The 26,718-nt window shown below is 45.1% G+C and overlaps 1 protein-coding gene across 19 annotated transcripts in view; it reads left to right on the top strand.

The window, feature by feature from the left end:
* The window catches only part of MEF2C (myocyte enhancer factor 2C), a 545,031-nt gene that overhangs the window by 224,714 nt on the left and 293,599 nt on the right, over positions 1 to 26,718 (top strand). For 5 of the 19 annotated variants that reach the window (XM_085632451.1, XM_085632442.1, XM_085632447.1 and 2 more), the window contains exon 1: positions 18,760 to 19,247. The exons of the other annotated variants lie outside the window; for them this stretch is intronic. The gene's annotated coding sequence lies outside the window, so the exon portion shown is untranslated. Of the gene's footprint in view, positions 1 to 18,759; positions 19,248 to 26,718 lie in introns of those variants that run through there. 19 annotated transcript variants of the gene reach the window in all.

Raw genomic sequence — 26,718 nt, 5'->3', positions numbered from 1 at the left:
TAAGTGCAATATTTTTCTTTAGTCTATTGTCTAACTCCCCTCCCTTAATTTTAATACCCACAAGCATTTCATATTCTGATCGATAAATTTATGGTACAATATTTCTTTTAATTTCCTCTCGTAGAGTTCAGAAAGTTGAGTTCCCATGTCCTTGCTAGGCTTAGGATTTGGCAGTCGTCCCATGACTTCATGGGCTTGACAGAAGAGATGTAAGACGCATGCGTGGTTGCCACAAAGGATGAGGACATCAGTCACCCTCCAAGGCCCAAATGCGAACTATTAATAAAGTCAAAGAGAGACATGTTAGGATACAAATTAAATGAATTCACTGTATACCACTTACTTCTACTCTAACCTCATTTACTTAATAGATCTTTCGCATTAATAGCTTAGTAGTACGTGCATAGGTTAGTTTCAGCTCGGCATGTGCACTAGTATGTTATTTTAAAGCGGCCATATTAGAAACTACTGCCCAGCTGCAAAGATTTCCTCCCAAGCGACAGAAGAACGTCACACCACGTGATGTGGTAGATGCATGCGCAGAAGATTTCCCGTGTTTTAGCGGCCAATTTTAGCACTCACAGACAAGTTGGTTACAGTATTACATGGTATTCGAGAGGATTGCATACGGGCAAGTTTCTTTTGATGTGAAACTTTGCTCCATCACCGCTATTGCCTATCTAAAATGCCTCATATACCAGGCCCTACTCATAAGTAATGATGCCATTTCGTTCTACAAGAACTACAAATAGTGCAACGCGTATACGAGCGTGTTGGAGAAGGAAAACAGAGAGGCAGTATTTAACAAAACCCCTAACTCATTAGGATGAAATTGGGAATAAGGTCATCATGCGAAACTATCAGCAGCGGTCCGTGGAGGGAGTTCCGTGGGGCGGAAAGGCGGGGCGGGGGAGGGGGAGGGGCAGGGTGGGGGGTACTAAACACCGGAATATGGATAATTGGAGGTAAGTAAACAATTAAATAAATAAAACGAATTTCGTAGCGTGCGCTGCACCGCATTTTGTGATGCCGGGCGTGCTACGAAATTCGTTTTATTGATTTAATTGTTTACTTACCTCCAATTATCCATGTTCCGGTGTTTAGTACCCCCCACCCTGCCCCTCCCCCGCCCCGCCTTTCCGCCCCACGGAACTCCCTCCACGGACCGCTGCTGGAAACTATAGTACGACAATGTGAGGATCACTATAGTAGACCTCAATGTATATATAAGGGCATGCTCGTTAACACTTCAAACGTATGGGACTAACACACCCACTAAGCATTTCTGTTTTATGACAGAAGGCATGGAACGCTGCACAATCCACCGAATAGGCAATATCCACAATAGGCATTCTTTACAATTCGCTATGATTTCATGACGGTAGACGTTGACATTCTGACGTGAGGTCTGCAAGTGCATTGAGGGTTGCTATGTCAACCCCTGGCATACACAATACATAAACCAACCACTGACTGCAAACAGCGCAATGCCGACAGGGTGGGAAGGGGGAGGAGATTCCAGCGAGTTATGGAGACAAAGTATTTTAGAACCTAAAATATGGTAGAGGTTTCGTATATCGCTAAAATCTGCCTGCTCGAGTGTCAAAAAAGCATTGAAATATCTAGATGAAAACTATTCAAGACTTCACCCAAAACTGCCCCATCCGTAAAATCTCACAATAGAACCAGTATTGATGAACAGTAAAACAATATAAAAACACTGGATACGTTCGGAGGACATCGCTTTAATTCACATGAATGGCGATGAAAGAGCTGATTTTATCCTGCTGAGTTTTAAAGGATTTACATGAGTCGAATGTATTTTTCATTTTAACAATATTCAAGCATGATTAAGTATGAAAGAATACATGCGAATCAAGGACAATCTGTCCTGATATTGCATTTTGCTTTGTTCCCTACTTTCATTTTTGTCTATATTTCTAGGTGAAAAACACTGAGTCCGAATCTGTGAAACACTGGCCTATGTTTTGACTTTATGTTCACTTATAACACCACTAGAAAATAGGCATTGATTAGGGATTTACAAAGATTTGTAGGGGTCATTTAGGTTCTGAAAAAAGCGCCTGACGCAGAGAGGTGACAGGCATGGACTGAGAGCAGACCATTGTACATTAAATAGACACATAAGGACCTAATAGCCTATATCCTCATCTTTTTCTCTTAAGCTTCTGACCAGGGAACAATAGTATAGAATAATTATCTACCTAGGGAAACACTTTTGTCCCACAGGCTTGAGCCCCACACAGCTTGCACCGAACACAAGAAAGCTCCTTATCAAAGAGCTCAAAGTGAGCCACCTACAAACACAAATTGCTGATGAAGTACCACCCTGATAGTGAAGCATGCCACCTACCATGAGTGAAGGGTTTTCATCATTTTTTGAAAAGCCAACACAAATATGAAATTAAGAGGACTAAGCTATCTGAGTGGCCATACTTTCTGAGGTACAAGAATATTATGTTCAATATAAAGAATATTTTCCTGAGGATACCATGTGGGGGTAACATGCTATGAACTGAGGGTACTTGTGAACTGAGGGTAAATGTACCGCATACTGGGGAGATCATTGTAGGTACACGGAGAGACGCTGCTCTTTGACGAATGTGTGACTACAGGAGCCTTCGCCCCTGGCATTTGAACATGTTGTAGATTGCCTGCTCATGTTCGGTGGTCATCTCCTTGCAGGCAAAGTAGGACTGCCTCATGTCACTTATAAGCAGAGGTGTTACTTTAGTTATGAGGGATTTAATATTTCTGCACGTAATTTGCCGTGATGAATGCCCAAGACCATATATTAGGCTAGTTTATGGGCAGAAACATGTTGACAGGACAATAGTTGTAAGGGTCATGGTGTCTAAAAGCATTCCCCTTTGCACAAATAAATGTTGGAGCACCTAATAATATAGGGAATTCCTATAAGGTCACCGTAGGGTATTTTTAGCTAGATCCCTCTAATTATCAAGAATTTTTTTATGAAGAACTCCCTCGTACTCATGAGGTTGAGTCCCCCCTGGTAGTAACATTCTTACCAGGGTGCGATGAGGAAGCCCATGATGAAGCATGCAACATTACGTGGGCGAGGCTTCCAGAACAACTGCATCTGGTCTTTCCACCTAGGGACATTCAATAAGGAACACCATGGTTTTCTGCATTCTCTATTGATATACGGAACTTGTTTTGGTTATATGGGTAAATGTAGTGGCACATGAAAGTTAGGACCACTGCCACTTTTTTTCCTGGTACAGTTCCTAAGCTGGCATTCCACAATCCAGTGGTCAGTCTTGTAGTGAGCCCTCTCAGTGTGTACAAGACAATGCCACAGTTCTTCCTATCAATATTGGGTTAGATCAGGCATCTCCAATGAGTAGCTCGTGATCTACTGGTAGCTCTTCACCCAGCTGTAAGTAGCTCTCTTATGTGGAGCTCAGCCTACTAAATGAGAGGCTATTATTTGGATGAATTAACATATGGATTCCAAAATTGCAAAGTGTGTATTAAAGATAAACATTTGTGCATTTTCAGACCTCATAAAATTATGTTTGGAGAAAAATGGTGGAATCTCCAAAATATATCTACATTCCAAGTTGATAAATACTTTCTTGCACTGCTGTCTAATGCACTGAGGCAATTACCACTGGCAGTCTTGCATAGGGTGGCCACTGACGTAATATTGTCTAAACAACACTAATAATATTAGTAGCTCAGCATGATTTTTATTGAACATAAGTAACTCTTGCTAGAGAAAAGATTGAAGACCCCTGGGTTAGACCATGGGATCGAATGAATGTGCCCTGGCTGCTTCCTGTTCTGGTGACTCGCAACTTGTGACTACTTTGTGAGTAATTTTCTGCCATTGTAATATATTTTCTGGTTGCCCCTGTATCCTGTCTCTACTTTATCGTCTGTCCACTTAATAACATGGGTGTCTGTTATGTATGGCTCACGCCTTCCCAAGACAAGCACTCTCAACAAAGAATATGCCTCGCACCCTGCTGGCCTTGAGAGGTGTGGGTCTGTGGAAGGTTTAGGGGTTAATTGTTGGGAGGACTGTTGGGTTGTGACAGTTGATCCGGGCTGGCCAAGGAAGAGCCCGCTCTTTACTGTTGATCACAATAAGTCATCTTACCTCCATCTACTCTATATGAATTGTGTCCATTAATTCACAGCAATTTTTGGTGACGATCTTGATAGCCAGCGCTGGCTCACGCAAGAAGAAGCAGCGAAAGAACATCTCACTTGTTCACAACGGCAACAGTAGAGCGCAGTGGACAAGACGAACCTACGCGATCGCTGTCAGGCTTCCTCATGATGTAAAGTGTTGTTTATTTTCTTCCGGATTTCACCTAGGTGACTTAACCACAAGCACATGACATTTGAAGAAAGTCACGCCCCTAAGAGCAACGCATTTGATTGGAGCGACGTTGCAGCTCCCTCCCAGTGACGTGTAGGAGGGTGTGGTCAATAATCCCTTCCACCAATGTGTTACGGAGTTTCCTATTCTTCATACACACACAAAAAGTTTATGCATTTGCATTTCTCGCTTACGCTATCCTCCACTAAGGCGTTGTGGATGAATAGCATCTCAAGCAGCAGGACGCTGCAGGTGGAAAAAGTCAACAGTGATGTGCATACCCTGAATTGGTGCATGTTTTAATGACGGTGATATGCATACCTGGTAAGACAAGCTTATGCATTTGTTTGTGGACACCTCGTATGTATGGCAGTCGCGGTGATGTTCACACCCTGATATTTGTGCATGTTCAAAGTACGGTGATGTACACACCTGGTAGATTAACTTAGCGCACATGTTCTAAATGGTGATGTGCACACCTTAAAGAGATGTGAGAGACAGTTTAATCATTAATTTATTCCTGTACATGTTTTACAGTATATTTCGGGGATACTGTTTGAGTTTCATCTGTTGATGGTGGTTATTTATGTGTTCTGTGAGATTTTCATCTGGTGGATTGAGCACACCTTAAGTTTAACACACCTTTTACATATTTTTAAGTGGTATTACAGTGTTCTATTCTGCATTATACCTGGTTTACATTTTAAGGTTGCATATTCTTGTTAACTGTGGAAGCATCTGGAGATAGTAATACTGGAGCATTAACTATGCCTGTTGCACCCCATGTCTCAATGATTGCTCCACCTTGTTTTTTGATGCAGTCCAGAAATCCACCTATGCCATGGGATGATTGGATTTTAATGTTTGAAAATTACTTGGAAGCGTTAGACGCAAAAAAGCATTAATATTAAGCACTTTAGGTAAGAAGGGCAAAGAGTGTTTAGGTACTTGCCCCCGCCTAATGGAACTGATGGGCAAATAATTCAGGATGTATATATACAAGCAAGGCGCAGATTAGAAACCCGATTTGCAAACGAGGAGAATTTGGTTATGACCAGATATACATTTTATACTCAACATCAAAAAGTTGAGGAGAGCATTGACGAATTTGTAGCTAGACTTCGTGAGTTGTCCACAAAGTGTGTTTTTGGGGCAATGACTGATGAACTCATAAGGGACCAACTCATAGTACAGTGTTCCAACAAAAATATTCAGGAGAGGGTATGGGCAGCCAAAAAAAACACATTGAATGAGGCTATTGGTATTGCCAAAGTCTTAGAACAGTCAGATTTATGCATGAAGGAACTTGGGAAGAAAGAACAAAAGGATGATGTTTCTGAAATTAGGGCAATCAATAGATCTGCTCAGGTTTTTCAATCCTCTACCAGACAATCTGCTCCAAGAGCAGATTGAGGGAGAACAAGCTTTCCTTCTGCTTCTGTGAGAAGTTGCAATCGGTGTGGAAGTATTGGCCATAGTTCAGAATCTAACTTTTGCTTTGCTCACAACAAAGAATGTAGAAGATGTGGTCGCTTAGGGCACTTTGCTAAGGTGTGTAGACTGCCAAGGAGAGGAAGAGTAGCTTGTGTTAGTGAAGAGACAATGCATAAAGTTGATTCTGGAGATAGAATTTTGAGTATAGACAGTGGAGATGAAATGGAAATTGAGGGACACAGAAGTAACAGACCTAAGGCTAAGTTCAACGTTAATGGTTGCGAGGTGTTACTTATAGTGGACACCGGTTCTAAATATACCATTATTCCAAAATCTTTGTTTTCACATTTGTGGGGTGGTACGGTGCTTAAACCCAAAGACATTATGTCCACAGGCTATCAAGGTGAGACAATTGATGTTATAGGGTTTATGGAATCGAAAATTGAGTTTGGGGAAAGGTCTGTATTGGGAAACGTTTACGTATCTGAAGATGGACCTGCTATTTTAGTGTGGGTTCATCAATATGATCCACACATTATTATTGACCCGAGGGCGCCCATGCAAGTGGTGGTTGTTGGGAAAGAAACTATCAATGACATTTTGAACTCTATGAAACATGTTTTTGATGGCAAATTGGGCCTGCTTAAAGGCTATGTGCACAAGATATTGCTAAAGAAAGATGCTATTCCTGTACAACACAAACTCAGAATGGTTCCCATCATAGTCAGGGATGGAGAAAAATAATTGCTTAAAGATATGTTTCATGATGGTATCATCAAACCTGTGGAGGCTTCTAATTGGATTTCGCCAGTAGTCATCACATTCAAATCTGATGTCCGCTTGAGATTTTGTGGGGATAAGAGGTCACTCAATCAGAACATCATATCTGACACCTATCCTCTACCAAATATAACCAAATTGGTTCTGTAGTTGAAAGGCGCAAGATTATTTTCCAAATTAGATCTCAAGAATGCTTACCGCCAAATCAAGCTTCACCCAGACTCTAAGCCTCTAACCGCCTTTCTCATGCTTGAGGGTACTTTTCAATTTACACATATGCCACATATTTCAACGCATGATGCCTGAAGTTTTCAGAGGTATGGATCATGTTATTTATTTTCAAGACAATATTTTGGTCTTTGGTGAGTCAGTTCAAGAACACAATTCAGTTTTTAAACAAACCTTGAAAAGAATTGCAGATGTGGGAATTACTTTGCGAAGAGACGTTTTTTTCCTTTCTGAAAGTGTGGAATATCTGGGCTACACATTGTCTGCTGATGGTGTCAAACCTAAGGGAAGCTTGCTGAAAGAGATTGAACAAGCACCGAGACCTGTTGCTAAAGATCAGTTGAGATCCTTTATGGGTCTCATAGAATATTATTCCAAATGTGTTCAAAACTTTGCAGCTAAGACAGAGACTCTAAAAGCTCTGTTGAGGAAAGGTCATAACTTCATCTGGGAGTCTGAGCAACAAGAGTGTTTTGATGTCATAAAAAGAGAAATGTGTAGTGCTGGGATCTTGGTCCCTTTTGATATCCATCTAAAGTCCATAATTACTGTTGATGCAAGTGCTACAGGTTTGGGAGCTGTCCTATCTCAGAAACATGGGTGTGTTGAAAAAACTGTAGCCTTTGCTTCCAGAACTTTAACCGATACTGAAAGAAATTATTCAGTCATTGATAGAGAGGCTTTGGCTGCTGCATGGGGTGTGGATTATTATCATACATATGTGTGGGGCTCACAATTCTTGTTGCGTTCTGACCACAAACCACTGCTGGAAATTCCGTCACCGTGGGAGGGTGGGGGCTGGCAAAGGTTCTGCACAATTAGCCAGGTTGTCAGCCAGATTGCAAGAATATCGTTATGTTTTGGAATACATTCCAGGGTGGCAGAATCTGCAGGCAGACTGTTTATCTAGATAATGATGTTTTTATTTTTGACAATCAAGACAAGCCGGTGGCTTCTGTAGATGATGGCGTGAGTGTGCGGGTGTATTCTCTTTGGATGAGTGATGTGAAGAAATGTCAAAAGACAATACTCTCAGTGAAGTTATGCATATGGTAACCACTGGTTCTCGGAGGGAGAGTTGCGTTTCTGTGTCCGTCCGCCCTTTTCCGAAAATCCCTGATGGGTTTTCCATTTGTGGAGGTAAAGTGTTGATGAGGGGGGACAAGTTTGTCCCTTCTCAAGGAGCAAGATTGAAGATTATTAAAATGGCACATAAAGGTCACCTTGGCCAAGGACTGACTCAATTTAGGCTCAAAGCTCAGTTTTGGTGGCCAGGCATGGACAAACACATTTCTGATTGGGTGATTGAGTGCAAGGTTTGCAAAGAAGGTGAAAAGAGGCTCAAGGTTGGCAAGCAGGATGCCATGGGGCACATTGTTAGTCCTGGTGAAGCTTGGCACAGTGTGTGCATTGACTTCATTGGTCCCATGTCTGACCTCAATGATTAACACAAATTTGCGTTAGTAGTGGTGGATGTGTTTACCAAATGTCTCACGGTGTCTTTTATGAGAGAAATTACCATCATATCCACTATTGTCGCTCTTCAGTAAATTTTCTTGGAAGAAGGGATCCACTCTATTCTCATTACTGATAATGGGACTCAATTAGTGTCCAAAGACATGGAAAGATTTCTCAAAAGTAACAGCATTAGCTTTGTGCAACCCACAAGGTAATGGCATAGTGGAGCGGGCCAACAGAATGGTAAAGGGTGTAATACAAATGGCTGTTACCTCAGGCTTAGATGTAAAGAAAGCTGTACAAGATTTAGTTTGGGCTTACCGCACTACAGTACACAAGACCACCTCAAAGTCCCCCTTTGAACTCATGAGAGGTAGACTCCCTGGTAACAATTTGGTTCCCTCTTGATTGAGAGAGTGGGTAGAAGGGGGAGGTGCACATGCCTCTAAATGGTCTTCTTACTTGATTCGCAGATGCAAAGGTTTACTCCAAAATGATGGCCACCCAGTTACAAAAGACTATCGTTACACTTATATCACCGTGGCAACATGGCTTTGTTCCCGGCAGGGGGACCACAGACCACACAAGACGGGTTATCTCAATCTTGGATATTACAGAGGCTGAGGATAGAGAGTTGGCTATGGTCCTCTTGGACGCGGAAAAAGCCTTTTATCGGGTGGCCTGGCGATATCTATGGGGATATCTGGTGGACAGAAGATTTCCCTCTGGAATTATAAGAGCCCTCCAGGCTATGTATTACAAGCCGTATGCTAAGATTCAAGTTATGGGTCACACTTCTAGAAGGGTGGAGATCGCCAGAGGCACACGCCAAGGCTGTCCTTCTTCTCCTATTTTATTTGCATTTTATTTGGATCCCTTTAACACTCGCATCTTGCATAATCAATTGATCAAACCAGTTATACGCATGGCCATGAGACAAAAATTCTTGCATATGCAGATGACATTGCGATAATTACAGCAGAACCTCGAGAGGCTATCAAAGAGATTGAAAGTATGGCAGAAACATTTGGGGAGAAATCTGGTTATCTTTTCAATAAAACCAAAACACAAATTATATGCTCCTCCAAGTGTTGGCTACAAGATCTTCAGGTAACCAAGATCGCCACGTATTTAAGGGTTAAAATAACAGCAGGAATCAATAGCCCCTAGGCTGTCAATATTGATCCTGTGTTGGAAATAATAAATAGCGAGCTTAGGCGTATGAACAATCTCCATCTTACAATAATTGGCAGAGTCAATGTAAGCAAGATGAAGATATTCCCCAAGATTCTGTACCTAATACGCGCAATACCGCTGGAACTCGCCGCCACCAAAATACATAGAATCGAAGCTATGTTCTCCAAATGTATTTGGGGATATCAAAAGGTACGGCGGGCTTATAAATATCTGACGCTACCTAAAGAACGGGGTGGTTGGGGAGTTCCAAGTATACAGCTATACTATTGGGCCACTGCCCTGCAGCACTTTGGAATTCTCTACTTTTTTCAAACTGAAGTGACGGAGCAGCCGAGAATACCTGCTATATGCCAACTAGCTATGGGGGATGCTGCTGTGGGACTAATGCAACGACAAAGCAACCCAAACTATCATAAAAAATCTCGATACAAATGTATTGAGAGTGCGCTAAAGATCTGGAAAAAAGTGGAACAAATTAGCCAAATTAGTAGGTACAATAAATATACATCACTTTGGCATTCTAATTTCCTGACACTAGCATTTTATGATGGAGTGGCCAAGAAGTGGGAGCAATTGGGGATCGTATCTTTGGCTGATCTATTTTCTAATGAAGAGAGAAAGGCTTTTATAGAATTAGTTCAAGGGTTTAATATACATCAGAACTCATGCTTTAAATACCTGCAAATACAGAATTGAATAAAAGGGCTCCCTAAAGGGAGACTCAGAATGAAATCGCACTCTCTGTTAGAAATTATGAGAAACCCAGAGAATAAAATCAAGGATTTTTATCAAGAGCTACAAAAAAAGAAACCAGATGATATAGCCAAAACAGAATCAAAATGGGCAGAAAAGCTTGAGGATGGGGAGGTAGATATAGATATGGTTTTGGAGATCGGGACAAGGGTGTTCATGTCAGCTAATCTTAAAGCTCAAAAATAAAAAAACTGTATACAATCTCTATTATACGCCTGCCAAATATTTCGGATGGGTCTGATAAATGCCCGAGATGTTTGTTGGGCCCAGCAGATAGTATACGAATATTTTATTCTTGTGAAAAGCTGGGTCCGTTTAAAGAGGGTATTGAACAATTCTGGCTTCAAGTATTGAATAAAGAGGTAAAAATTACTTCAACCCTGAAGCTATTAGGCTATGATATACGGTTGAACCTAGATCCAATGGAGAGGGACTTTGTGTTTCTAACAATGGCGATAGCTCACTTATTGTTTGCTACTGTCTGGAAGGATAGTGAGCCACCCACATATTATCAATGGTTACACAGACTAATATTCATAGGACGCCAGGAAATCTCTCTGTATAAATGTAAAGGTGTAAGATCCATGATAAAAGGCATGAATATATGGGAACCTCTGATAGCCTGGATGAAAAGAGATGATAGACAAGGGATTGGATGAATATCTACAAGTATAGTGAAAATATAATCAGGATGTATAGCAACAATGATGTATATACATTTAAAATGATTGCAAATTGCTAATTATGTCACTCTGGTCAATATGAAAGTATGAAATATGATAAGTATATGCAATAATGTTACAAGATATGTATAAGATGGAAAGTGAAAAGAGGCTCAAGGTTGGCAAGCAGGATGCCATGGGGCACATCTTTAGTCCTGCTGAAGCTTGGCACAGTGTGTGCATTGACTTCATTGGTCCCATGTCTGAGCTCAACGATTAACAAAAATTTGCGTTAGTAGTGGTGGATGTGTTTACCAAATGTCTCACGGTGTCTATTATGAGAGAAATTATCACCATATCCACTATTGTCACTCTTCATTAAATTTTCTTGGAAGAAGGGACCCCCTTTAATCTCTTTAGTGATAATGGGACTCAACTAGTGTCCAAAGACATGGAAAGATTTCTCAAAAGTAATGGCATTACCCACCATTGCACAGCTTTGTACAACCCTCAAGGTAATGGCATAGTGGAGCGGGCCAACAGAATGGTAAAGGGTGTAATACAATTGGCTGTTACCTCAGGCTTAGATGTAAAGAAAGCTGTACAAGATTTAGTTTGGGCTTACCGCACTACAGTACATGAGACCACCTCAAAGTCTCCCTTTGAACTCATGAGAGGTAGACTCCCTGGTAACAATTTGGTTACCTCTTGGTTGAGAGAGTGGATAGAAGGGGGAGGTGCTCATGCCTCTAAATGGTCTTCTAACTTGATTCCAAAAGGTAGGATTATTGAAGGTGACTGGGTCAACATGTAAGGTGTCGTAATTGCTGTATAAGAGAAGTTGGGTTGTTGCTTGACTGGGGTGTGAGCCTTGGTCAAGCAACAGCCACAATCCAGCAGGGTAAACCACAAAGTACAGATTTCATACAAAAATCAAACAAACGATCCAAAACACAAAATAAGCCAATATAATTGCAGTAAATCCGCACAGTTAAAAATGCCATACATAAAAGGCAAACATTAAAAAAAGTTGCTCACTGGTTACATAGGTTGGGAAAAGTTTTCGCCTTACAGCGCATAGCAGCCACCAGGAAATTTGCCACACTAAATATAATGCGAGTGCTACTCAGCTGCTGAAGAAATAACAATGCAGGTCTAACTTGTAAAAAGCCGGCTTCCTTCAAAATTGGGAGCAGATATTTTTTGCGGCTTACAGAGTAGAATTCGCAGAACATAATAAAGTGCATAGTGTCTTGAGATGAGAAATCATCACAGTGGCATGGCTTACTACATTCAGGCCTGCCCCAGGACGGATAGAAACCAAGTGAGTGGTGGATCAGACCAAATCTAAATCTCAACAATAAAAATCTATGGTATGGATTGGAGACAATACTTAAATACGGTTCCAATGAGGGAGATAAAAGGAGCATGAAGTGCGCTCTAACACAGGGTTTTAATTGTTCACACTCCTCACGATCCAATTTTACCCTGTCTTGAAAAGACTGTTTAATCCAAGCAATGTCTGCCTTGACAATATGTGATGGGGATGAAAAAAGCTCAGGGCGCCCAAGGCGAGAGAACGCCGCTCTAACGTACTCCAACCAAGGTATTCTTTTAACATTATCCAAGGCTAGGATGTCGGTAAGGATCAGATGGTTAAGAGCGATTTCCTGATTTAACCAGGTTTTCACCCAACACAACAATGGGGCCATCTTAAGCTTGTCCGTAACATAACCCAAACCAACCTCCGCATGAATTGAAAAAACAGGAGTCGATTGGGGAACAGAAAGCAAATGTCTCAGGAATCTATTTTCAACTACTTGAATCAAATCCTGCGTAACATAGCCCCACCAAGCCGCGCCATAGGTGGCAATAGCCAGGCTTTTTGAGGTATAGACTTTCAGCAGGGCCTCCATTGGTCTTGCCCCCAGCCTTTTAGCAAAACTCAACAGCGCTGAAGTGGACCTTGCTACAGAGTTATGTTTGTGCTTAACTTGCGGTCCCCAAGTACCATTATCATCAAAGAGAACTCCAAAATAACAAAAAACCTTTACCCTGGTAATCTCTTCCCCATTACAAAATAAAGATCTAGATTTAGACTGTTTGCTCTGTTTCCCAACCACCGTAAAATGGGATTTCTTTATGTTTACCTTAAGGTCTAGAGCGGCCATAAAGGTACCGAAGGCATCCAACAATCTCTGGAGCCCCACAGCAGTGCGGGCCAACAGGACAGCGTCGTCCGCATATAGAAGAACTGGTACAACCAGATCCCCCACATGCGGCGCGTCCGCTCTCGGGCCCCCAGAGACCTCTCCAGGCCGTTAATATAAATAGTAAAGAGGAGTGGGGCAAGGATACACCCCTGCCTCACCCCTCTCTCTGACATAAAGTGTCTAGTGCATTTCCCATCCTGGGTGACCCTCACTGAGGCTGAGAGATCCTGATGTAGTGCTGCTAAAAAACTCACCAATGGAGGATCAATACCTAAATCCGTCATGATGGCCCACAGCTTACACCGGTTAACCAGATCGAAAGCAGAGGACAGGTCCATAAAAGCCATGAAAAGGGACCCGTCCTTCGCCACCGTGTATTTACTAATCAGAAGCTGTAGGTTTAAACATTGATCCAGTGTCCCCCCTATTAGCTCTAAACCCATATTTTAAATTAGACAAAATGCCCTGACTGTCTAAGGCATCCCTGAGTTTATGGAGTAAGACCCTGCCCAAGATCTTAACCGCAGAGTCTAACAGGGAGATGGGTCTATAGCAGGAAGGGTCATCACGTTGGCCTTTTTTGAAAATTGGAATAAATAGTGCCGTAGCCCACGAAGCAGGGAACCTATAGCTTGAAACAGCATTAAAAACATTGACTAAAATCTTTGCCCATAGACTAGGCGAGTAGCCATATAGATCGGCAGGCACACCGTCAGGGCCCGGCGCCTTATTACTAGCAGAGTCTTTTATGGCTCTCTCCACGTCCATCAGATCAAAAAATAAACAGGGCAGGGAATGGGGTACTAGAAAAGTGTTACCGCCAGCGAGACTTAAACCACCTGCCCCATATTTTTTGCTAAAGTGGTCATACCATTGCTCAGCCGGGATTATACAGTCCTGGGCAGTGCCCTCAGAGCCCGAGAAAAAAGGGTGGTTAATTGTAGCCCAAAATAGAGTAAATTTTAATAAAATATTTAACACCAAAAGAACAAAAATCCAATCTGTAGAATCGGAGTTAAGAATTGTGAACGTTTTTTGTAAAAACGAATCTAAAAGATCAAAGCGCATACTGCGGACACCTAGTTCCACGAGATTGTGTCAAAGTAAAAAAAAGATACAGCCGACTGTGATGAAGTGCTGTTCAGATAAAAGATGTGGATTGGGCCTGGTCAGCACTTACCTTCAGACTTAGAAGAAATTCAGTGAAAAAAAGTGTCTGAGAAGGTATAGTTCAGCGGAGCAAGGCTGCAGGAGGTGTCTGAGGAGGGAGCAAAATCGTCAGATGGCCTTAGGTCAAAGTTGCAGTGCAGATTTCTACGTTCGAACTTAGTCACTGAAATTAAAGTTGAAACTCCCCAGTGGAAAGGAGGCAGAGGGCTGTAGCCAAAGACAATTCCACGAGGTCGGATATCCCTTTGACGAAGGATCACGGTAAAGGATTTGCTGCCGCAGAGAAAAATGTAGCAGGAGAAGCCACAACGTCAATCCAACCAGCGATGTAGCTCAGGCAGATAGGAAAGCAGGTTGGTCCCAGTCTCCTCCTGGTTCTCAGAGCAGTTTTTGGCCAACATTTTTCTTTCTTCAGTTTGGGGGTTTGGCAATCTGGGCACCTTTAGCGCCACAAACAAGGATCCAGGACCGGTGGGACACCACTTGGGGGGGTTCAAGACTCACTCAGGCTGGGTCCAGGTGTGGGTTCAAGGTGGTGAAAGCCATTTGTGTGCTTGTGGCTCTGTACAGGAGGTCAGCAAACTAGCCCATGGAGTCACCCTGGTAGTCCTGAGTTCAAGGAAAGATAAACAGCTCAAAAGCAGCGCTGGCCTCTGACGGTTCAGGGTAGACTCCAGACAACAAAGCAGTCCTTCCAGGTAAAGCAGCAGTCTTGCAAAATGCACAGCAGGTCACAGCAGCAAGCAGTCCTCTGAGAGTCCTTCCGCAGGTTCTGTAGTGAACTGAATAGTGGGTCTGAATTGTTCTGTTTTTATACCATGGTACCCTTCCTCTGGAAGGTGAGAGAAACTTCTAGAAAGGTTCTTTGAAATGCATTGAATTTTCTGACTCCCCTGCACTGGCTCCAAGCTGTTTGCAGTGACAATGTGGAAGTGATAGGTTCTTTGTGTGAATGCAGAGCACACCCTATTCAGTTGCAAGTGGACCTGTTCTCAGCTCCGCTGCCACCTCCCCCCCCCCCCATCCTGCCAAAATATGGCTCATTTAGGTATACCTAATCCCTCTAATGTGGAACTGTTGGAGAGGAATTCATAAAGTCGAACTGTCAGTTACACCCAGTCATGTGGCCCAAGAAATGCTGCAGGCACAGAAGGGCTATGGGAAAGCGGCATTTTCAAAATTGTAATTAAAAATCCAACTTTACCATTAAAGAGGATTTTTTATTACAATTTCAAAGATACCAAACATTAACTGGCTATCTGATCCCATTCAAAAGTTAGCACTTATTAAATATAGTAAGGCAACCCAATGTTATTCTATGGGCAGGTAGGCCTCACAGTAGTGAAAAAAACAAAGGTAGGAGTTTTTCACTACCAGGACATGTAAAACTTAAAATGACATATCCAACTTTGTAATTACAATGTACCTTGCAATATGGGTTACCTAGGGCCTACTTTATGGGTGACAAATGCAATAAAAAGGATTGGCAAGGGGGTTATATTGCCAAGTCAAATTGACAATTTAGAACTGCTTCAGACTGCAATGGCAGGCCTGGGACATGTTTAAGGTGCTACTTAAGTGGGTAGCACAATATGTGCTCCAGACCCGATGGTAACATTTCATTTACAGGCCCTGTCTACATGATATACCAGTCTACAAGGATCTTACAAGTAAATGTAATATGCCAATTGGGTATGAGCCAATTCAACCATGGTTTTTTGGCCAGAGCACAAGCATTCACTGGTTAGCAGTGGTAAATTGCAGTCCTAAGACCAACGAAAACCAATCCAGCAAAAAGTGGAGTGTAAAAGGCAAAACGCCTGAGGGTGACCCTGCAGAGAGTGCCAGGTCCAATATTATATAAATGTAATTACAATACATGTATCTTGTGCAACAACTGTGTCTATTGGTGTTACCTGAAAGTCTATGTCAGCAGTCGTGAAACAAATATTGCTGGCAAATATGCGCAGACACATAAAATCACAGCCACTCACAGACAAGGAGAATAGCACATGAATGGACTCATATTTACATGAACAGCCGAACACAGCTCAACATGCTATTCAGAAAACCAGACAAACTCAAATATGTACAAAAATATACATTTGGAGTTACAAACATTTTTACGCCTTCACATAAATCTGCTTAAGCCACTTGATGTTTATAGACAAACAAGAGCAACCTATATGTCCATGCAAACTGGGTATGAACCTTTACATTCCAAACATTGTCCACATGGAACTCTTTTATAAAGACGATTATCTTATTTTTACAGGATTACCAACATCCTGATGACGCCCTTTCATCCTGACAGGGTTGAAACTTTCTCAACATCATTGAAAGGACAGTCCTGAGGTGAAAGCGCCATAAAACATTTTGGTCTATTGCTTTCTATTGTCTGAATAATTATTGGACGTCCTTGTTAATACCAATAACTGTTTATAAATATTTTTTGTAAAATGTTATGGCACCAATTGTCACTTTCTTTTGATGTGTGGTTATGGTTCCTTTATCCAGGGGCAGCTCCTCCACGTGGGCGTCGGAGCATCGCCCCACTGCTTTCTCGCAGTGCGAGAGGCAGTAACGTAGAATGATATAAATACCACTTTACGTTTCTGCTTCTCGCACTGGGAGAAAGCAGAAGAAGGGTATGCCTGGTTGGGGGTGGGCAGGTGGGCGGATTGGGGAGTAGTGGCTAGCCCAATGTTATGGGCCCTGACTGTTTGGTCGGCCCCAGGGCAGACCAAACCAGTCCTAGCACAGCAAAGGCAGCCTGCATGAAGAAAGCGGCCTGCCCGTAGATGCCAGTAAGGACGTCCTAGCCAAGCACAACGCAGCCATTGCAGCGCTGTGATTTGCTTAGGGGAAGAGAGGGGGGCTACCTGCATCTGCTTCCTGTGAGCAGAGAGCAGGAGACGCAACATGGGAGTCCGGGACAAGAGGCAAAGGTAAGTCTTTTTACATTTTAATTTTTATTAAATTAACCCCCCACCCCCTCCCCGCGTGAACCCACGATTCATGCCGTCGCGACTGACTTTATCTGGGGCTTTTCCATCACTTATCTCTTAAAAAACACTTCCCACTAAAATCTATATGCACCGTTGGACATAATTGTAGATACTGTATGTAATGTTTAAATAAATAACAAAAAATAAAAAAATGACTCAGTTTGGCTGACCTGAATGGCATCACAGGGTTGCTCAGGCCATAACATTATTTTTCTAAATTAGTTTGACAGGTGGATACTGTTCCATAATTCCAAATTTTCTTTCCTTGATTTAATATCACACAATAATGTTTCTTATAAAAATAAGATAATCGTCGTTATAAAAGAGTTCCATGTGGACAATTGTTGGAAGGTGAAGCTACTTCTTGCTCACAAAAAAGCAGATTAATAAGTATATTACCTTGCAGGTGTTTCCACGTGCACAAGGTATACACTTACATGCATACATGAATGGTCGCCTAAGGCCTGAAGGTGGAGTTACCCTCATATCCGTTCTAATGATCTTAAGTTCCTTGACGCCCTTAAGACGAGCTACAAATCCCGAGGCGAGGAGCTTTTCTCGAGGCTGACCTTCACAGGTGGAAGCACCTCACGCAGCACACACACGACTCACATGCAGAGCAGAGGCCGAAAGCCCATCTGTTCTTGCTGTCAGTGGAGCTCACTTCAGCTCCGATTCTCTTCCACACAAGCGCCTAGAAGCAATTCAGTTTCACATTGTGTGGGACACAGAATGATTGCATAAATATGAAGTGCCGCACACGTGCAGTAAAACAAATGCAGACAGGTATCTGGCACATGTATGTACACTTAGACATAAGTACTCGAGCGATTGCAATACCTGTCCCCACTCAGTATACATGCAGCGATGTATGCTTGAAGGTGGGTCGAGTACACATACCCTCCCACACGGGCTCACAGGCGCGCACAGACTCCTCATCTCCCGATAAACAAGGTGCTTGGAAAGTTGCTGTCCACAACATTGCGTCTTTAAGGACCTCTGATATTAGAGGGTGCGACGGCGCTCGTCGCCCAGCCCTTGACATCACCGGCCTTCTTTGAAAACAAGTTTCCCCGGGTGGCCGGGCCTCGGTGCGCTGCGGCCGGTGCCACGCACCTGAGGGAGGGGCGCGCGCCAAGTCGCCAGTGTTATTCACAAGCCGCCCGAAAGAGGATTGTCATTAGGGCTGCGCCTGGCATACCATTACCAGCGAAAAAAACTAAAATTAGCCAAATGTCAGAAATGAAAAGATTGATTCGCCCAGACGCAATTATAATTTAAGAATGCTTGATTGAGGTGCTGATGCTCATGATTTATTCTGCATACCATATCCATAATTAAAGGAGTGGAGTGGAGCAATTTATCAATCTCGCCGGGGCTGCGGAGGTAAGGAAGGCGCGGTATATGTTTGTTTTATTAAACTCCTCGGGGCTGCCGGGCCCGCCCCCTTTTCTCTCAAGAGTGGAGCCGAGGATTTCTCCGGCACTGGAGGAGGAGGAAGAGGAGGCGAGGCGTTCAGTCCGGGAGTGTGGGAGACAGGAGCGAGGAGGAGAGGAGAGGAGGCAGGGGAAGCGGCGGCGGAGGCACCAACCAGCAGCATCTATCTCTCAGCAGCAGCCAGCCAGCCAGCGCCGGGATCGTCCTGCAGCCCCGTCCCTGCACGCCATGCTGTCCGGGCTCTGAGCGCCCCCTTCCCATCCGTCTTCTGTCACTTCCTTCCTGGATGCTTCCAGGACTGCTCGGCTGACTTTGACTCGGGCACTTGCGGCGGAGACAGCGCGGCACTTCCCTCCTGTGCACCGGCGGCCCTCTGCGCATCCTCTCTGGAGCTGGGGGGATTGTTGTGGGCTCTGCTCTTGGGGGGCGCACGCTTGGGCCAGGTGAGCCCCACCGCAGGCTGCGAGGAGAGACCAGCGCTTCTTTCAGGCAGAGGAGGGGGCTCCCCGGACGGGCTGCCCGGCCCCAGATTCTTGTAAGTACATTGGGGTTATTGATTGGGGGGCTTGTGACAGTGTGGTCCCACTACAGAGCCCCCTTCAGGTACAGCTGCCCCTCACTCCCTAACTCTGGCAGCTGCACACTTTGCAACTCTCCCCTCTGAATAACTTCACATCATCCCGGGCTGCAGCAGCGGGATGGCCATTTTCTCAATCCGCTACTTTTCTTCCCTTTGAGTTCTTTTCTGCTGGGACGTGTTTTTGCCCCCAGTGCCTGCGGGTCTTTCCTGTCCCTTGCGGGCTGGGTGGACTCTGCCTGTTTGTAGTGTCAGCGGTCTTGTGACCTTCGCTTGTGGAGGGGGTTGAGTTCACGAGGCAGGCATCGGGCAGAAGAGACTTCAAGCCGAGTCGTGTCCGCGAGGTTTTGAAACTCGGGAGCGTTCACAGAGGATGCCTGCGGACAGAGGGACCCACCTCAGCGCTTTCACACGTGTCCTTCGCTGAATCACTAGACCGAAGGGCGCTGCGTTCCACCGCTCAGCGCGCTTTACAGCCTGGCATCGATGTAAGATGAAAAGTGGAGGCTTTAATCTACCTTTAAGGTTTACTTTATTCCCAAAATGGGCGGTTTAAACTACCCTTAACGGCACTGCGAGTAAATCGGGGATAAACAAGTTTATGCGCAGTTTCTTTACATAAGCATCTCTAGCGCTGTATCTCGGTGGGCACGGATGTATCCTTGACCACGTGCTGAGATGCTGTGCTACTTATACAAAGCATAATGATTAGCACAGGTCGGTCTGCCGTGCAGCCGCAAAGCTAAGTAAACAGCCGAGCCCACAGCAAGCCTGATTTATGGGTGACCGTGTGCGTGTGAGAAGTTCTCACGTGTTCGCCTGTCAAGTCCATGGTTCGGAGCTTGGGGGGGACTCGCCCTTAGATGCAGGCAAAGCAGAAAGACAGCGAGCGAGGGGCCTTAAAGTGCCAACGGGCACAAAGTGCATCCGAGACACTGGAGGGTGCTCTTTACGAGCCAGGTGTGGGCACACATCGGAGGGTATGATGCATTTCAGAATGTAAGGGGAAACTTAGGACAGCGTGGGTATTCACCTCACCTTTCTGAGTGATTGTTCCGCGCCCAAGGCGAGTGACCGAAGCGCCTAGTAGAGCAAGCTCTAGTGCAGGGACTCCAAACACTCCCTCGTTGGCACGGAGGTGTTTCTTGGCAGGACACGATTAACGCAAAAATATCTGCAGGTTTCTTGCTTTTGTGATATTTTAGTGTAGACATTAGATGTAGCGCCAACGTTGCCAAAGAATGGCTGGCTGAGCGCTTTACGAAAACAAGTTCTAGAAAATTACAATGATCTACAAAATACGCAGTTGTCAAAATACAGGAAACCCGCGTGCACAAGTTACCCCAAAAGAGAACTGCGTGCTTTTCTCCTCAAATGCCGAAGTTGACAGTATTTTTACTGAAAATCCCGCCAGCCACGACCCCATCCTCTACGAATTATAAGTTGCCATGCCTACCGAAAGCATAGTTCAATATGAAGGTCGGGACAGTGTTACAATGCTAAAGCACACCTCAGAGTGTGTGTCCGCTGCGCGCGGCTTGCCCAGGTGGACATATTGTGGACACAGGCCGCACACAGGCAGTGCACTAAAAGCACGGCTCTGACATCACGGACCAGGGCCCCGGGCCCCGGGCCCTTGCTGCAGGGGGCTCCCGTGAAAGCAGCCTGCTTTCAGTGGGGAAACTAGCCTGCGGGAGCGTGCCACTGGACTCACACTGAGCTTTCCGGTGCCAAGGTGGCCCCTGTATTGTACGACTCCCAACCCCAGCTTCACTAGGAGAACTTTGTGTTAGAATTGCCTCAAGGAGTCTACCTAAAGGGGGCTGTTATGCCTTCCCAGCCAGTCTTTCTAAAGGGCCTCTATGCCTTCCCAGCACCTCTAGCTAAAGGGCGCTGTTATGCCTTCCCAGCCCCTCTATGCCTTCCCAGCCAGTCTTTCTAAAGGGCCTCTATGCCTTCCCAGCACCTCTAGCTAAAAGGCGCTGTTATGCCTTCCCAGCATCTCTACCTAAAGGGGTCTGTTATGCCTTCGCAGCACCTCTACCTAAAGGGTGCGGTTATGCCTTCCCAGCACCTCTAGCTAAAGGGTGCTGTTATGCCTTCCCAGCACCTCTAGCTAAAGGGTGCTGTTATGCCTTCCCAGCCAGTCTTTTTAAAGGGTGCGTGTATGCCTTCCCAGCCAGTCTTTTTAAAGGGTGCGTGTATGCCTTCCCAGCCAGTCTTTTTAAAGGGTGCGTGTATGCCTTCCCAGCCAGTCTACCTAAAGGGTGCTATTATGCCTTCCCAGCCAGTCTTTCCAAAAGGGCGCTGTTATGCCTTCCCAGCCAGTCTTTCTAAAAGGCGCTATTATGCCTTCCCAGCCAGTCTACCTAAAGGGTGCTATTATGCCTTCCCAGCCAGTCTTTCCAAAAGGGCGCTGTTATGCCTTCCCAGCCAGTCTTTCTAAAGGGCGCTGTTATGCCTTTCCAGCCAGTCTATCTAAAGGATGCTGTTATGCCTTCCCAGCCAGTCTTTCTAAAGGGCGCTGTTATGCCTTCCCAGCCAGTATATCTAAAGGGTCCTGTTATGCCTTCCCAGCCAGTCTATCTAAAGTGTGCTGTTATGCCTTCCCAGCCAGTCTTTCTAAAGGGCGCTGTTATGCCTTCCCAGCCAGTATATCTAAAGGGTCCTGTTATGCCTTCCCAGCCAGTCTATCTAAAGGGCGCTGTTATGCCTTCACAGCCAGTCTATCTAAAGGGCGCTGTTATGCCTTCCCAGCCAGTCTTTCTAAAGGGCGCTGTTATGCCTTCCCAGCCAGTCTATCTAAAGGGTGTTGTTATGCCTTCACAGCCAGTCTATCTAAAGGGCGCTGTTATGCCTTCCCAGCCAGTCTTTCTAAAGGGCGCTGTTATGCCTTCCCAGCCAGTCTATCTAAAGGATGCTGTTATGCCTTCCCAGCCAGTCTTTCTAAAGGGCGCTGTTATGCCTTCCCAGCCAGTCTATCTAAAGGATGCTGTTATGCCTTCCCAGCACCTCTACCTAAAGGGTGCTATTATGCCTTCCCAGCCAGTCTATCTAAAGGGTGCTGTTATGCCTTCCCAGCCAGTCTATCTAAAGGGCGCTGTTATGCCTTCCCAGCCAGTCTATCTAAAGGGCGCTGTTATGCCTTCCCAGCCAGTCTATCTAAAGGGTGCTGTTATGTCTTCCCAGCCAGTCTATCTAAAGGGTGTTGCTGTGCCTTCCCAGCCAGTCTTTCTAAAGGGTCCTGTTATGCCTTCCCAGCCAGTCTATCTAAAGGGCACTGTTATACCTTCCCAGCCAGTCTGTCTAAAGGGTCATGTTATGCCTTCACAGCCAGTCTGTCTAAAGGGTCATGTTATGCCTTCACAGCCAGTCTGTCTAAAGGGTCATGTTATGCCTTCACAGCCAGTGTATCTAAAGGGTGTTGCTGTGCCTTCCCAGTCAGTATATCTAAAGGGTCTTGTTATGCCTTCCCAGCCAGTCTTTCTATAGGGCGCTGTTATGTCTTCTCAGCCAGTCTATCTAAAGGGCGCTGTTACTCCTTCACGAGCGGTTAGGGGCTTTGTGACAGTTAAGTTTCTCGTCCCCGCCAGGGCGGCCCTTTTCTTACAGTCACTTTAGGGCGAGCCGCCCCTTCCTGTGTTTTACTGCTGGAGGCTGGAGGTGTCGGACCCCAGAGAGAACCCATCATGCTGGCTGCTCTGGCCGCATCCGCTGTACTCTCCGTCCGAAGCGTGTTTGATTGTGACGTCCAAGCCACCATAAATTCCAAAAAGGTTACACTTCTCCAAAATATGTCTCGTCTGCGTGTGCCAAACACAAGGGCTGTTTGTTCGACGCTTGAATGAATGCCTGCCGTTCTCCCCCTTCTACAAAATGGCATCGGACGAGCGACCCCGCTCCTCCTGGCCTCTGAGAGTGTTTTTGTTTGTTTCCACTCCGGGCTGTTCTAGATTAGTTTCTTGAGGAGGGGGAGCACATGTTTGAACTGAATGCTGAAACTTGTTTTTCTGTCGGAAGAAACAACTGGCAGGCAGGCTGCTTCGTATAACCTTTGTAAAGGGAACGCTGCGCGCTAAGTGTCATTGTTGGAGGAGCGTTCATCTTCAGACGCCTCTGTTTACATGCTGGAAGTTCATCTTGTATGGGTTGTTGGTGAGAGTTCACGGAAGCCACAGATTGTGACGCGTTTTGTGTGTCGAACCGAGAATTGGATGCTAAGAAGGTGCAATGTGTGAGGAGGTCCCAGCTGCGCAGGGCTCTTTGGGACTTCGAAGGCTTGTCCATGATAACACACGATACTGTCTTTTCTCTAGTTTCTGTCAGTCCACCGGAAGGTATAAAAGTGATCAGTTATGCGTCCCTGTTTGTGCTGGACTAACTTGTGTCAAACATCTCTGACGCACGAGAGAGCAGCTTGAAATACTGCGCACATACGTCTCAGAGGAGCATGTCTGAGGTACACTCTGAGAGCTGGCTGTTCTGGAACCTGCAGCCAGGAACCCGAAGCAGGTTTATTTACTAAATGTAGGAAGTCGTTTGAGAGACTTGCATTCTCTGCTTAGAGTCGGTGGATGTCAACCTTCACTCCTTCCCTTTCCCAACCTGCCTCTCTCTCACGCTTGCATCATTTGTGGCCGCAAATCGCGGAAGATCATTAAATCAAAGTGTGGAAGATGGAACTGTTGTAAGTAGCAGTGAAGCACATGGAGTTAACCGTGTACACTGGCCTCTGTGGCGAAAGCAACACTGGGGAAGGGGCTTCTGAATCTCGATGAACGTCGACCACGAGCAGGGCACAAGTCCTAAAAAAAGAAGTGGGGGGACGCTGTCACCGGAAGTGCACGAGGCCATGATAGCCGCAGGTGTGAAGGCCTTGACTTGCCCTGCAAGCTGTGGGGTGCAGTGACGCAACTCGAGCTAGTGTCAGGGCAACATCCAATGCGATGATTCCGCATATATAAACAATAAATAACATATCTGGAGTTACAAACTTCACATAGGAATTCAGGTGACAGCTTGTAGAAAATTATGTAGTCCAGTAGCATATATATTGTATATATATATAGTCCAAGCCATTCCATTAGCGGTGCAGAATGCCTCACACATTATGCAAACTACAGGTATGGAACCCTGGTTTGGGCCCAGTCTTTCCACAGAGCTACGCCTGTTTATGGGGCACAACTAGCACCGCAGACACTTGAAATCAGCTCCCCCCAGACGTCTGTTTTGCAGTTTTGCAGTATGTGCTTAAAAGCCTCTTGCAGGTTTCTTCTAGTGTATGCACTTACACACACTCGTAGATACCTGTGTGCACACTAAGCCCAAAACAACCTTCTAGTTGAGATGAACCATTTTGCTAATGCAGTAATTGTTCTCCACCCCAGCTGTAAAGGTCTTACGGTAATCTCCTCCGAGCTGGGGGGCTCTACCCCTCTTGGACCGGTGATTAAAGGTAGTGTGTGTCTGCGCTGCGGGTGCAGCGCGGGGGAGTTTGGCTTCACCGGCGCGGTGTCACCAGTAGGAGATCAGCCTAGCTGTAGAGGTGCTTCAGAGAGAGCAGCGCTGACCAGGGGGGTCTGTGCCCCTCACAGACGAGGACCTGGGCAGTTCACATGTCAGGCTGGTGTGTGACCGAAGCGGGCGCCTGCCCCATGCCTGCGCGCCCTGCGGTGGCGCGCTCCTCCACTGTGCCCGCTTGGAGACGGCTTTATCCTGTGACCTGTGAACCCCTTTCTCCGTGTGCCTTCGACACTGGCGTGCTTATTAGCACCAACCCGCCCCGACTGACGTGCGAAATCATCGACGAAATGTGCAGTGAAAAAGTTACATTTGTGTTCATAATGTGGGCCCCCTGCATTCCGATCGCAGAAGAGCTGTAGATGGTCACGAGGAAGAAATCTTATTTACGTGCTTTAAGGAACTTACTTACATTTTTACTCTAGCCATGGTTTATTCAGTAGCCTTCCAAACACTTCTCTGAAGAGTTCCTATGATCTCCCATTAAAGCCATCTACCAGTGCCTTACGATACGGATCCTGCTGCCTGTCCGGTGCCCACTGCGAAAAGTGATGCATAATTTAGCATTGTTCATAACCAGAAATCTGTTGATTCGATAATCATCGCACAGCGTGTCTTGAGATTGATTTCAGCTCGTGCACGGGTGCGGACACAGCCTGGGGTAAAGGTCACACACATTGTGTGCAAATGATGCCCGTGCTGCAGTCAAGCCCTGCTGGGACAGTGGTGTGTATGGAGGATCCGCTGAAGGAGAGCAGTGTTTTAGGAGTAGGCCCTTTGGAGGGGTGAGGCATGAGGTCAGATTGCAAAGCTGATGCCTCCCAGGGCCTCCCAGGTCACCCGCACGTGTCCTTCTGAGGTGCACTGTGTGCGCAGTGTGGTATGCGCAGTCGCTAAGCGCCCATTTTCATTTCCTTGACACATTTCATAAGGTGTGACGGTTTGGAATCCTGCATGTGGTTTCTACACAGTTTTCTTTGCACGTTTTTTATTTGTCATTGCAAATCTTGGTCTCTCAAATTTAATGAAGAGTGAGCTAATGAACCAGGGAATGTAAATCTAAAGAACTTGCATCAGCGTTGCCTCGTCTTCGTATCAGCCTGTATTATTAAGAAAAATGCAGGTTCATGGGCAATCTGTGAACAAGACTTGGTCTTTAATTTATTTAAGTTTATTTTCTTCTTTCTTTATTTACCATTCCATTCCGACAAACTTTATTTCGGTCTGTAAGACCTTAAAAAGTGAACAATACAAGTCATAAATAAAACAGGCAATTCTTTATTTACTTTTCATAACACGAGAGATTTCCGGAAACAAGGTGGTGAAGCGCTGCGCTGGTGGGTTTCCAAAGGGAATGAACGCCTCCCAGGCTCTATAGTGTACAACATGCAATATATTAAATATTGATCCCATACACTGCAATTCATGCATAATATGCAAAAGTTACAATTAACTGCGAGGTCTTCTGTCAAGTTACTGAAGGGAGACTCCATCAATGTACAGCAAGCTTCTTGATGAGCATGGATTCGTATATGTAAACCCCACACTTCATCTCAGGACCATGCAGTGAGCAGAGCAGCATTTACCTCTTCAGCCTTCATACTCTTGAAACACTCTTGTAAAGGTGATTCACGACGTACTAGTCAAACATCTGTACAGGAAGTACAGCATAACATTGGGGTGCAATATTATGTCCACAAAACACAGCTGTGCATAAGACTTTCAAATGTTTTTCATGTCCATACATCTTTTTGTGCATCATCAGGGAGCACATCCTCCGGGGATATGTCTGACAATGTTCAGCTACCGGTGTACTTATGCATGAGTATCTTGATGGATATCTGATGGTGTACTTATGCAGGAGTATCTTGATGTTTATCTGATGGTGTACTTATGCATGAGTATCTTG

Source organism: Triturus cristatus, chromosome 2_1 (assembly GCF_964204655.1).
Source record: "Triturus cristatus chromosome 2_1, aTriCri1.1, whole genome shotgun sequence".
NCBI lineage: Eukaryota > Metazoa > Chordata > Amphibia > Caudata > Salamandridae > Triturus > Triturus cristatus.
The sequence above is the reverse complement of the archived record's forward strand: the minus strand, read 5'-3'. Positions and strand labels throughout refer to the sequence as shown.